Raw genomic sequence first — 12,696 nt, 5'->3', positions numbered from 1 at the left:
AAGAATTACGACTTTATTCAGCATTGTCTTCTCTTTCAGCTCAAGCGTGAAGTCACGTGGCTGTAGTGACGTGGCTGCCCTGTTCCTCAGACATGTTTACTAAGGTTTTTTTTTCAAACTTATAACGTGCGTCTCCCCAGACTGTAACAGAAGCTCGGGCCCACGAAACATAAGAAAAATAAAAGAAGCTGGGGTGGAACAAATAACAGTCAGCCGCGTCACTGAATTTATGCGGCGTCACATTTGGATGACTTCAGAGTACCATGAGAGCTCTTCAAGAAATCTTACGGAGTAGTTTAATTTCCACTCGCTCTCGCGGTACTTTGACGTCATCTCTCTGTCAGTTCTTGCAGCGCAGCATGAGTCCAAACCTACATAAGTTACACAGAGATCGATGAATTCTTTATATAATTGGCTACATGTTTTGTCTATCAATATTTTCCATGAAGTCATTGGCTGATGGAGGAACGAGTGAGCGATTGGTTACATCCCTAAAGGACTTCACGTTTTTGACGGCGCTGTTTTTGGATTGTCTATTATACTACCTCCCTGTTTTAAATACAAACTTTGAAGGCGGGTTCTTGTGTTTAACGGATTGTATATACCCTTACATGTTACGATGTAAATAGTCCTCATATTGTATATTATATTGTATTACCAGACGTTCATGCGAAATCTGATAAAAACAATAGACTATATATCTATATTTCACGGATTATAAGCATTTGTGGACAAAAATGGTCATTGCCCTGCTGAAAAAACAGCATACCAGCAAGACCAGCATATGTTGTGTTTTGGTGCTGGTATGCTGGTGACCACCAGCTAAACCAGCATAGACCAGCATAATTCCCATGCTGGTTTGATGCTGTTTTTTCAGCAGTGTGGATAATTTACACATCTGAAACAGACTGGATTCGACTTGTGATCCCCACAAAGGTAAAAAGAGTCATGTTTATTTTTGCATGTTGTCATCAGGACTTCTTTCATAAAATACTACATATGATGCTAGAACATCTGTATCTCAAAACGGCTTTACAGGGGGTATGGCTTAGCTAAATGAGATGTAAATGAGCCCTATTGTCTCCCCCAGTTGGAAAGAAGAGTTCCTTTCGTCTTGATTTTCTCGGTTTGAGTATTTCTGAGTTCCTATATTCAAACTTCTCCAAATCTTGACTGTGTTAATGTTACACAATGTTACACATTGTTGGAAAGCTTAGAAACTGCACTTTCAAAATCCGTGAATAAATCAAAATGGCCCAGATCCGACGTGTGTCACTACTTTCCGTGACTGGTCACAAATGTCAGTGATTGAATGTCATATCCAAGAAGACTTATCAAGCTTATCAAGTTCATCAAGCCTTAATTTGCATAGTCATATGTAGAACAAAATTGGATGGACATGCTTTTGTGAGTCAACAACCTTCTCACTTAATCCATATAAATATGGATATAAAGATTAACCAGGGCCTAAACAATATTTATATTAAGAAATATTACAATAATAGCTATAAATATAAAATTACTTCGAAACCTGTGATAGTTAAAATAATTAATTTGATATAAAATCTATACATTTAGATACGTAAAGTGTTAGCTCAGATGAAATTAAAGGGGACAGAGAATGAAAAACCATTTTTACCTTGTCTTTGTTGAATAATGGTAGTCTATCCACATTCACAAACATACAAAAAGTGCTTGACATGCTAAACATCTCAGTCTCATAGAAATTCCTCTTTCAGAAATGTCAGCCAGAAAACAACCCAATCTGAAAAACTGATGCTTATGACATCACAGGCATCTAACTGCCCCTCCACTTTAAAATAATTGGCTACATTTTTTGAGTGGCAGCAAAGTCAGCCAATCAGTAATGAGATTGAAGGTTAAGCCAGTAGGGGGAGCCAAATAGATGCAAAACCACTTGTTTAAAATTCCCCACCTAATAGAGCTATCTGAGAGAGGTTTTTAGGAAGCTTCTAAGGCATTACAGACCCAAACAAATTTTTTTTTGTCTACATGTCACATCACAGAACAAGGATAAATACCCCGTTCAATCATTCTATGTCACCTTTAAGTAATTTAACGTACAACAAGTACATGTACACATAAAAAATAAATTTAAAGTGATTAGAATAGTTTGTAATCATAAGACTTTCTTCAAGGAAAGTCAACTGTATATTGTTAATGTCCACAATGTTAATGTTATGTGTGATTTTGTTTAATGAAGTTGTACAATGTATATCTTTACAATTTGTAATAACTCCCTACCTTCAATAATAACCTGGTACAGAGCAGTACAGGTTTCAAAGACTATTTGTGAGATGGTGCTGGTTCCCATTCTGTACTGGAACCTGAGGGACTTGAACGTTTTACCTGCATGACACCAAAAAGTTCAAAAACATACCCAGACAGACAAAAATATTATTATTATATTTAGTTCATATTTGTTTAGAATGAAAATTACACAAACCTGTTGCCAAGAACCTGAAGGAAAATTAGAACATTCCCACATCCGCATATCCTTGAAATATGAATATTAACCGTGCTTTGAATAATCATGATTTTATTATTGCATTATTAATGATTGCATTGCCTTTAATCATAAAGATTTTAAGAATAGCTTTGAGTATTAACCTTTGGCATATAGTACTAAAGTGAGAATAGTCTAGCAGACTTAGAGATATGATTCCATTGTATATGGGTTTTGATAGTTGACTTTTAAATGTCATGTGCAAATTTAGCAGGCTTGGAGTTTTTTCGGTATGTATGTATGTATGTGTGTTTTTTAACTTTTGCTTTGCAGAGACACCTGGGGAGAAAAACAGGATGTCGGAGCGACAGGGTGAAATAACGGTCATAGTTATAACAGGATGAACTTCTAAAACAGAAGTACAACTTTCCATCAAACGGGTCTGGTGAACCTTTAAGAAAGAAGTAAAACTTTCCATCGAACAGGCCCCCACCCAATTGCACATATATATATTTTGGGTCAGAGGGAGAGGCAGATCAGATCAACCGCTTCTCGGGGGATTTGTTTCTGCATTGGTGTTGTGTAAAGACAGGGACAGTTTTTGACCCAGAGCTCTGTAATATTTCATTTGAGATACTTATTAAAAATAATTTGATTTGAGTAACGTGTCTGATCTCCTCATTAAGAACATGCAGGACGATTAAAGTCCAACAATTTGTGACCCCGACGTGATGAGGAGGACTGGACATCATTGATTTTTCTTCTCGACATTCCACTTGCGCAAAATAGGAAAGGTAAGCAGATACCTGTTATATCAAAATTCTGCTTTATTTAAATGTCGTGAAGAATGATTAATGATATGATACAATGATTATTGTCATTTTTATCTAAATTTCATATATCTCAAATGAACTATTAAATATGTCAATAAAATAAAAAGGGAAATAACAATTATTCGGTTAAAATAAAATAAAATAAAAATTGTGAAACGAAAGAAAGGAAATATTGTTATAACTGGTCCGGGACCAGGAGGCGTTTGGAACGCAGAATTGGAAACCCGGCACTGACGAGTGTTTTGTGGGTTATTCCAAAATTAGGGTCCGGGACCCGAACGTGGACACGTACCACGTTGTTAACGTAGGACAAATTTGATAGTGTTCTGGGAACACAGAGCGGTTGGACCGCGGGAATAGAATACAGTAGAATAGGACTTAGTGTTCTGGGAACACGTTGCGGTTGGACCGCGGGAATAAAATACGTTGCGGTTGGACCGCGTAGAATAGGACTTAGTGTTCTGGGAACACGTTGCGGTTGGACCGCGGGAATAGAATACAGTAGAATAGGACTTAGTGTTCTGGGAACACGTTGCGGTTGGACCGCGGGAATAGAATACAGTAGAATAGGATTTAGTGTTCTGGGAACACAGAGCGGTTGGACCGCGATACATAGAGATTGAAGTGGGTTTCATACCCGAGAAAGTGGTCAGGGACCACGGGCAACGCAGCGGTTGGACCGCATAAAGAGAAAGCGAAAGTGGTAAGAAAGCCACGAAATAGTCGAAAATACGAAGAGAATATTGGTATTTGAAAAAGTTTTATTGTAAGCAATATTGTTAAGTTGTGCTAAAGAATAGGAATTTGAAACTTACTGAAGATTGTACGAAATGGCTGCTTATTTTTAAATGTGCTGTTTATTTGCGCTGTTTGCTACCGGTATATTATCAGCTTTACTGTGAGTATATTTTAATTCAACTTCTTCTTTGGATAAATATTTTTATTGATTTTTGCTGCCAGTGAATTGCAATTCAGTGTTATCTTTTTACGAAATATTTTTGCTATTATTCAATTCCACGATTAGTACATTTTTATTCAATTTTCTATTTTTCCTATTAACAAGTTTTTACTTAATCTTATATCTTAGGTTTTAATTAAATTTTCTATTTTTCTTATTCAATTTTATTATCATTGATTTTTACTTAATTGTATATCTTAAATTTTGATTTAATTTTCTATTTTTACGAAGACATTTTATTTTGAGTCAGATTTATGATCAGTAAATTTTAATTTAGCATCCTAAAATCTGAGTATTGTCTAGATTTATTATAAGTAAAATCGTAATTCAGTTTTTATGTGTTCAATTACTAATCGTTTTACTGTAAGTGAAGTTGGAATAAAATTTCTAGTTTTAAAAGCCGTCGGATTCCGTCTTTAAAAAATTTATTGTGGTTGCAATTTACTGTCAGCAAATTTTAACTCAATTTGTAGAAAAGCATATTTTATATCCTGTGTATATTGTATTTTACTATTGTGTGTATTTGGGGGATTTTGTTTAGTATTATTTCATTTACACGGTACAAGCGTAGACGGATCCAGTTTTTATTTTGTTTTATTGATGTGAATGTGTGATTCTCCGGAGTTGTCTAGTGTTATTTCATGTTTAAAGGAGTAGACGTTTCTGCAGTATATTTTATGTTTATTGTATTTTAGTGTGGATGTCCATTTTCTTATTTCATTCCGGGGTGTGACTCGGGAAGAAAGAGTAGTTTCTTTATACTTGATTTCAAAATATATTGAAATGGATATTTGTTCTCGGTGAATTGATTACAAGAAGAGATTGTTTCATTTCTAACAAGATTTAAGAGTAAGGAAGAGAAAACTGTGAACTTCTCAGCTCGGAGCGTAATTTAGTTTCACTTTAGAAGCTGTGCTCTCATTCTGGTTCCTTTCCGTGACGGGCTGGTAGTTTTACTTTCATTTTGAAGAAAAATACAACTGAAAGAAGTTATATGTTATAGATTGTCAAAGCCGAAAAGGGCGTACGGAAGAGAAATACACCCAGTCCGAGAGAGATAATAGACGAAAAGTGTAGAAGTAGAGATATTCAAACGATTACTGATATTTAATAATTTCGATTGCAGTAGTGGAACAGGGTTTAATAGAACTCAGCCGACTTTGTCTGAAACTAAGCCGTGGTTATCATAAAAGCATATGGTGCCTGTGAATTGATTGAGACGCGTATTGGATGCATTGTTTCGAGCCGTAATAAGAATATTGTAACTTTCAGGAAAACTTTAGAAAATTAGTGAGATCAGCAAGAGATTTGAGAAGTGCTGGTTGTTTTATGGAAATTGACATTTGAACGTGTGATAAGAAATAGATGTTATTGATGTGAACTTTAATTTCAATTTTGACAAGTATTGAAGGCCCTTACATTTTTTATTTTGGCAAAGCTTATTTGTAGTTTCTAATTTTAACAAGTATTACACAATATTGAATTTTTATTTTTGATAAATTTTGTTTTTTACTTTAACCAGCATTGCATATTCTTACATTTTAATTTTGATAAATTTTATTTTTTAACTTTAACCAGTATGACACATTGTTACATTTTTAACTTTGATAGATGTTGTTTTTTAATACGTCCTAAATATCATTTCATTTTTGAGATTTTAAATTTCTAATTTGACAAGTTTTATAGAATGAATGTAGTTTGAATTCTGACAGAAGTTACATATTGCCAGATTGAATTTGATTTAAGTTTTGACAACATCTTGAATCCTTTTTAACCGTCATCAAGCAAGAGTTGAATACTATTACATTTTCATTTCAAGAAGAAGTAACAATACTGAATTTTATTGTCTGGCAATAGTATTAAAGTGAACTTTAATTTTAATAAGAAGAGGTGATTGTTGTTCGTTTGACTAAGAAAACACAGAAAATAATTTTGTGAGAATTTTTGTGTATTTACAGAAGGACTGACAGCAAATAACATTGAGAGGAAGAATAAACGAGATATTCAGGGTAAGACATATTTTAGTGGAAAATAACATGAAGACTCTTAAAGAGCAATGGGAGGCAGCCGTAGAACAGCTTTTGAGTGGGTTAGAAGAAAGAGAAAGGCTCAAAAAGACTCAGAAATTGCAAGAAATGTATGAAGAATGGAAACAACTTAAGGGTTACGAAGATAGGACGAAGACAAGTTTGAAAGAGCAAGTAATTGTTCAAGAAAGTGAAGCGCACAGGAAGTTTCAGAGAGAGGACAAAAAGGAAGTGGGGTTTCTAGCTAGAAAGAAGCATGACAAGGAAGTGAAGAGACTATGTGAAGAGTTTCATTTGTGGCATAGTATGGCAGTTAGTTGTGTGGCTTTGGTACAGTTGGATAGAGAGAGACAAGAGACAGAAAAGAAAGTAGAAATAAAAAAGAGTGACCTTAAAGAGAAGGAAGCAAACAAAATTCAGGAGGGGAGGGAAATAGCATCCATATATCCAGCACTGCCACCCACTGCTCCACCTCCATATGCCCCGCCCCATACACAGTTGCCAGTATTTGAAGTACAAAAGGGTGTGTTGGACATGGAGCAGCGGGAGGGAAATCGCTGGAAAATAAAATCAGGGAAATTAAATTTAATAACAGAAAACGAGACAGAGGAGAGAGAAATAGCAAGAGAAACAGCTGAATTGATGAGAACACATAGAGAGCAAGCGGCACAGGCAGAACAGAAGATGGCAGCTCTGGAGAAAGAACTGTGGGAACAATGGAATAGCGTAGTACAGGAAAGGACATTTCAACCCGGAGCACAAAGCACCCCAGGAGAAACATTGAGTAGCAGATTCATAACAGTGGACGAGACTGGGAGTCAGATAGAGGTTGAAGAACAGGGAACATATCCAGTTGAAATCAGAGGAGAAATGAAGGTGGGTAAGAGGATGAAAGAGGAGAGCAGATATAACTACAGTATACAGACACCAAAGAAAGAACAGAAAGAAGATGAACAGGAATGTAGGGAACTACATCTCATTTGTAGGGTACCTAATATCTGCCCCCTAGTGGAGACAAGTGGAAAGGTAGAATACAAACCATGGTCATTCACAGACATGGGAGCTATCCTTGCAAAGCTACCTCATATCACGAGTGGTGGGGGTAAATGGACAGGGAAGGTAATAACTTTGACACAAGGGCATACGTTGGCGATCGGAGACCTTAGAGCATTATTGGGACAGGTACTGACCGTAGGACAGATTACGGAAATTGAGCGAGAGGCAGAAACGGTAGGATTATATGATGACTATCCATACTGTCGAGTTGCATCAGATTGGGGAAAGGCACTGCGAAAGCTGTACCCAGCGCCAGCAGGCACCCTTTACAATATAAAATTTTCTCCAAAAGGGGAAGAAACAGCAGCAGCATATCTGAGTCGATGCAAAGGAGAGTGGGAAGAGCAAACAGGGGCTCATCCACATTCAGATAGAATACAGGAACAGATGTTCAGAGCTGCTGTATTGGAAGGGACTCCTAAATCTGTACAGGATGAAATAAAAGCCAACCCCGACTTACCAGGTGCTTTATGTGAGGTTTGGGAACGACATTTCCTTCATCACATGTCTAGGGCGAACGAAAAAGAAAAAGAAAAGGTAGGGGAAGTAGAGGAATTGAAAAAACAGTTGCTAAAATTACAGTTGCAGGAAGCAAGATCTAAATTAAATGAAGAAAAAGGGAAAAAGAAGGGTATACAAATGGTAGTTCAGGAGATGAAAGCCCCTCCAAGATATAACAAAGAACAGGAAGTTGACCCATCAAATGTTAAATGGGAGAGAACCACCCAAAGACCAATGTATTACTCCAATAGAGGTAGGGGTGGGGATTACAATAGGGGGAGGGGAAGAGTGCAGTATCAGGAAGGGTGTTTCCGTTGTGGTCGTCCGGGACACTTCGTCCGTGATTGTCGGCAACCTGAACTCGGAGCCCAACAGAGACCGTCTCGGGGCAGAGGCCATAACCCACACATGGCCCCTAATGTGGAAAAAGCACCACGACCACACTCGCAGTACCCTTTGTCCACTGGAGGGGAAAGGGAGTGGTACTGAGACAGCCCACGGAACGACCTCAGCAGGGTCAGGGCGGAACCCTTGCTGACTTTGGAGGTAAACACACGTCCTGTTGAATTCCTGGTGGATACTGGGGCAACATACTCCACACTGAACTTTGAACTTCCAAAAAATCTTATTTCAGACGAAACCACTGAAGTAAGGGGGTTTTCCGGGGCTATAACTAGACTGCCATTCTCCAAAGAACTCACAGTGCAGTGCATGAAAAAACAATCATTGACTCACTCTTTTCTGCTGTCATATTCCTCACCGACAAATTTGTTGGGAAGAGACTTGCTAGTGAAACTTGGAGCTGAAATCCTATGCAGCCCGGAGGGGATTATAGTAAAAAATGGTATCACCATGAACTGTTCCATCATGACCACAATGAGAACGCATGGACAATGGTTACTTTCTGCAAACACCTCTCCACAGGGAGCTGACATTTACTGGGGGAGGGTGCTTCTGGGGGACACAGGGGACACCCTGAACGATCTGTACTCTCAATGGGAACCTTGGATATTATCATTAGCGCCATACACCCAGCTGATAGATCCACTGCATGTCACTCTGTTTTATGATAGAACACAAGAGTACTGGTACCAAGAACAATTTGATAACATTGCAGGAGAACAGTGGGAAATTTTTGGGGCAGGAATATTGATAGGCAAAGAGGGAGTGGCAGGTATTGTAGAACTTACCCCCGAACAGGAACAATGGTACAAAATGAGGGAAGAGGCATCACCCCATATATCATTGTTAGTACACCCCCAACACCAAGCTAAAGATCTAGGACCAATGGTAAAGAAGGGAATGCATTTAACAGATTGGAGGGAAACCCAACTTCCTGGTGTAAAATATTCATCTAGCTCAGGGTATTATTTGATCACACAGGAAACAAAAGACACTGTAGTGTTGGAACACGAATGGCTCACAAGATGGCATGGTAGGGAGAAAAGTGATCATGAAGATGCTGAAACAATGTTGAAAAGTTTGCCCGACCAGTTATGGACTCAGAGTCCCACAGATGTAGGGTTTTGTAAAAATTACCCAGAAATTTCGTTCGAGCTGACATGTGATGATCCAATTTGGAGGCCTCAGTATAAGCACAAACCAAAGGCAGAGGAAGGTATCAAAGATACCATTGAAGGTTTGTTAACCGCAGGGGTTTTAGAGTATGCTGATTCCAATTGGAACACACCCATTCTGCCTGTGGAAAAACAAAACACAGGAAAATTCAGAATGGCACATGATTTGAGAACAATCAATCAAATCATTAAAACTCCAACTTTACCTGTTCCAAACCCATACACTTCTCTGAATGAAATCACTCAAAATCAATCATGGTATACTTGCATTGATCTCGCTAATGCTTTCTTCTGTTTACCCCTTGCAGAGCACTTAAGAGATATTTTCTCCTTCACCTACAGGGGGCAACAAATAAGATATTCCCGGATTCCGCAGGGATTCATTTTATCCCCTGGGATATTTAACCAGGCACTGAAAGATATGTTACAGGGAGTGAACTTGCCGGAGGGCACGACTCTCATTCAGTATGTAGATGATTTGTTACTGGCCGCAGAAACAGCAGAGCACTGTATCCAGGCCACACATGAAGTGCTCAAACGACTGTATGAACAAGGCTTCAAAGTGAACAAAAGCAAATTACAGGTATGTAGAAGGGAAGTTACTTTTCTAGGAAGAGTATTGTCAGCACAGGGATCAGGATTGTCCAGCCAACATCGAACCTCAATTTTGCAACATGCCAAACCAATTACAGTAAAAGATATGTTATCATTTCTTGGCTTGGCAGGTTTTAGCAGGAATTATATTCCAGGATATGCAGAGTTGACACGCCCACTAAGGGAAATGGTTAGGAAGGCAGGGCCAAGGGAACTGAGAGCAAAGTTAGCATGGGACACAGAGACAGAAAAAGCGTTCATAGATGTGAAGAGCAGTTTATCCATGGCAGCAGATTTGGCAAAACCAGATTATGACAAGCAATTTTTCCTAGATGTTTCACAGGGTAAGACTACAGTAAACGGAGTGTTGTTCCAGAAAGATCAGGGTAATCGGATAGTTCTTATGTACATCAGCATCTCACTGGATAACATTGAGGTAAGAGAACACCCATGTACCAGATATGCAGCAGGACTGGCAAAAATTGTGGACAAAGTTGGGCACATAGTACAGGGACATTGTTTAACAGTTCTCACCGCACATTCAGTGGTAGCTTATGTTAATTCAGCATCATTTACACTTTCCACTCTGAGACAAAGACGGTTGGAAAACTGTCTCGCACAACCAAATCTGGTTTTCACACATGAGGGCATAAACAATGGCCTCATATTGGACAGAAGGAGAACCCCATGACTGTTGTATGACCGTGGAAAGGGAAGAGAAAATTAGACCAGATTTGTTGACACAAATCATTCCAGAGGGAGTTATGGTGTTTTCAGATGGATGTTGTTTCAGAGATTCGAGTGGAACACTGAGGTCAGGACTAGGTATTGCAGCACTGGAAGAGGAAGAGATTGAAATATTGATAGCAGAACCTTTACAGGGACATCAGTCAGCTCAGAGAGCAGAAATTGTGGCAATGACGAAGGCGCTAGAGTGGGGAGAAGGAAAAATAATCAACCTTTTTAGTGACTCTGCCTATGCAGTGGGTGCAGTTGTAACAGAATTACCTAAGTGGAAAAGATGTGGTTTTATGGCAGCTAACAACAAACCTATTAAACATCAGGAAGACATCATAGCATTAGCAGCAGCTATTTTGAAACCCAAGCAGGTGGCAATCATAAAATGTAAAGGTCATGATAACAGTAACTCAGATGCGGCACAGGGTAACCGGATAGCCGACATGGCGGCAAAGCAAGGTGCAGGGTACGTCACACAAATGGTGTTACAAGATGCAGAACAGGAAGGTACCAATAACATTTTACCTGACCCAGACATAGCAGTAGAGCAACACAAAGCATCACCTGAGGAAAAGTCTATGTGGCTTCAAAAGGGGGCGGTACGTTTGAACAACGGCTGGGTAGGACCGGACGGTAAACCAGTAATTCCACCTAGTATGATAAAACCCCTTATCACTCAAGCACACACCCCCTCACATGTTGGAATCAAACAAACCATTTCCAATCTTAACCAGTGGTGGCACCCATTCCTGGCTGCTACAGTTAAAGAATTTATCGCTAACTGCAGGGTGTGCTCCATACACAATGTACGTGCTGGAGTGAAATGTGCCGCAGGTGTCTTCCCGCCACGGGGACCTGGTGAGGAAGTGGTTATCGATTACACAGACATGGGGGAGAGAGTGGAAGGTAAACGTTATCTTTTGGTTTTCGTGGATGCGTTTTCAGGCTGGCCAGAGGCGTGGCCAACGGGGAAGGAAGATTCGATTTCGGTGATTAAGTGTTTGATTAACCAATACATTCCGCGTCACGGTTTTCCGAGAATCATTCGCTCAGACAACGGTACACATTTTAAGAATGCGGATTTGCAGAAGGTTGAGAGTGCACTGGGATTGCGTTTCCGTTTCGGTACCGTATATCATCCTCAGTCACAGGGTAAGGTCGAACGCATGAATCTCACGCTAAAAACAAAAATTGCAAAAATCTGTACACTAATGAAAGTGAACTGGGTCACGGCGTTGCCCTTGGCACTTTTGTCCGTACGGTCGTCCATTAACCGCATGACGTCATTCACACCGTTCGAACTTTTGACAGGGCGCTCATTTCCTGGTCCGTTCAACCCAGTGCACCCTGAACCGATTGATGAAATTTGATCACAGAACGTACTTTACCAAGCTGAATGTTCTTGTATCAAGCTTTTCCAAACAGAAAACCATCTCCCCGGCCCATCCAGACGCAGAAATCACTCCATCGGCAGAGTGGGTGCTTCTCAGGGTGTTTAAGCGGAAGTGGAACGAACCTCGTTGGACTGGGCCATACAGAGTGACTGAGCGCACAACACATAGTGTCAGAGTAGCTGGTAAAGGTGACACTTGGTTCCATTGGTCTTGTTGTTCCCCTACCAACCAACCAGAAAGATCGTTGGATACGGTAAGATTGGACCTGCAGGAACTGCAGGACCAAAAGGGGGAATCCAACACAGGGGAACAACAACAGGTTGACATTTCACAACAGCAGGTTGACATTTCCCAAAAGAACACAAAACTAACACTCAAAGAACTAAAGGGGGACTTATTCAACAGTCCAGAACATGAAGCATTAGCTCACTGCATTAGCAAAGATTGTGCATTTGGGAAAGGAATAGCATTGGAATTCAGAAAAAGATATGGAATAGACAAAGTAGTTAGACAACAGAAAGTGGTGGGACAGTGTGCGGTAACACAGGAAG

The 12,696-nt window shown here is 39.5% G+C and overlaps 1 long non-coding RNA gene across 1 annotated transcript; it reads left to right on the top strand.

Moving 5' to 3' along the window:
• The first annotated feature begins 3,213 nt into the window (after window positions 1–3,213).
• LOC141283015 (uncharacterized) lies at window positions 3,214–12,278 on the top strand. Its single transcript, XR_012337973.1, has 3 exons — window positions 3,214–4,198; window positions 6,217–6,267; window positions 12,164–12,278. It is a non-coding gene; the product is annotated as an uncharacterized lncRNA (long non-coding RNA).
• The last annotated feature ends 418 nt before the right edge of the window (window positions 12,279–12,696 follow it).

This window comes from Paramisgurnus dabryanus, chromosome 11 (genome assembly GCF_030506205.2).
Source record: "Paramisgurnus dabryanus chromosome 11, PD_genome_1.1, whole genome shotgun sequence".
Classification (NCBI taxonomy): Eukaryota; Metazoa; Chordata; class Actinopteri; order Cypriniformes; family Cobitidae; genus Paramisgurnus; species Paramisgurnus dabryanus.
This window is presented reverse-complemented; position numbering and strand designations above follow the sequence as displayed.